Genomic DNA, 1,841 nt, shown 5'->3' with positions numbered 1-1,841 from the left:
GTAAGTGCCGGCTAGAAGGATGAGCAATTGGGCAAGATTATCCCTGCCTCTCACCCCAAAGATGCTGCCTTCACTGCCTCTATAAGTCAGGGTCGGGGGGACCTTGCAGGGAGCCTTCCGAGGAGGAATGTGATGGTAACACACAGCTCAGTCTCAGGGAAAGTAATCCCTAATATGGTCTCAGCCATGCTGACTGGCTGGGGGCTCCTGAGGGAGGAATGGAGCCCCTTATAAAAGCACCCAGGTCCTCCCACAAAGGCAAACCTCCCTGGGCTTTAGCAGGGCTACAGTGAAACTTGCTTGATATGGGAATTTCATCCACCCTTTGGAGATTATCCAGGCTTTCTTGGGTTTCACATGGCATGAAGTAGTGGCCTGGACTGTGCGTGACCTGGTGGATGCCAGCAGAGAAAATCCCTTTTTGAGCAGCACACAGCTCCTGCCAGCATCACTGTGAAGGAAACCTGCTGGTACCCCCTTTGCTGCAGACACACGCCTTGCTCCCTGTTCTCTGCTCTCTGCCACCACAGCAGCAGCACATGCCTCACAGGATACAGACCAATGCCACCATGTCGGGCCCCACCTCACTGCTGTTCTCCATGGCACGACCTACAACAGCTCCTCTTCGCTTTTTCTTCTTCTGAATCTGCCCAAGTGCCTGTTTGTGTGCTACACTGGTCACCTCATCTGCATCCTAAACAAACTCATTGCCCCCAGGAGCCATGTGTGGGAACCCCTTTGCCCTGCACTGCCAACTAGGTGTGGACTCTGCCCGCATCAGTTCCACAGTGTGCCCAGCACACCCTGTTCGTCCCCTGCCCATCCGTGGTGGGGGGTGGCAGCACTGGGGCAGCTGACCCCAGCAGCTCCAATGGTGCTGGGGAGAGTGCCAGGCCAGGGGTGAGTCTCACATGAGCTGAGGTGGATGGTGCACAGAGGTCCAGCGCCAGCTACTTCCTATAGCACAGATGAAGGATACTTGAAGGAATATGTGTGCCAGGTACTTGCTGGGGATATCCACCCCAGAAGTAGCACCATCATCCCGCACAGCCCACAGGAACAAGTGGCAGAAAGGATGGTGCTCTTCTAAGAAGTATTCCCTGGTTTACCAAAATAAAACCCACCAAAACCATTTTACTCTTTCAGAGAGCAGGTTCCTGCCTTGCTCAGAAATATAAACCCATTACCTGCTGTCTATGCGTCGGGGCAGCCACCGCCGCAGGGAGCACCACAAACGTGCCAGCAATCATGCTGCAGTTGCTCATTCAGAACAGGACAGTCAGGGGCAATGTAGAACCCCTGAAATAGCACTCGGAATGGAGAGCCAGCCTGGGCAGCCACGGGCTTAAAAAACAGAAAGAGCCTTGAACAAAATGTCAGCGCTGTGAAGGCGTTTTCTCAGGTCTCACTGAGGACTGTTAGGGTGGAAATACATAGCACACCTTTAAATGGACATAAAATGTGCCATCAGTGGGGTGGGATCTATTTTTAATCCTTAGGAGTCTGCAGATGTGCAAACCCCCTGTGAGCAGGTCTCTGCAACCGGTGAGAGTGAGCGATCAGACATTCGTCTACCGAGCTGGGAAATGCCACTGTAGTCAAGGTTCATTTATCCTCCTGTGAGGAGGGAGATTAAAGTCTTATCGTGCCTCTTCCTTTGCTTGGTAGCAAACCCAGCCAAGCAGCCTGAGCACACACATACGTGCTAAGCACTACCAACCGGTCGCCAGCTTTGCGGTTTTCTTTTTGGAAAGGGACATTCTGGATCTGGGTTCCTAACCTCGGCATCCCCCCGGCTGTGCCCGTGTGAGGGAGCTGGCAGAAATGCTGCTGCAGGGCAA

This window comes from Acanthisitta chloris, unplaced genomic scaffold, assembly GCF_000695815.1.
Source record: "Acanthisitta chloris isolate BGI_N310 unplaced genomic scaffold, ASM69581v1 scaffold25685, whole genome shotgun sequence".
NCBI classification, from domain to species: domain Eukaryota; kingdom Metazoa; phylum Chordata; class Aves; order Passeriformes; family Acanthisittidae; genus Acanthisitta; species Acanthisitta chloris.
Note: the sequence above shows the minus strand (reverse complement) of the source record.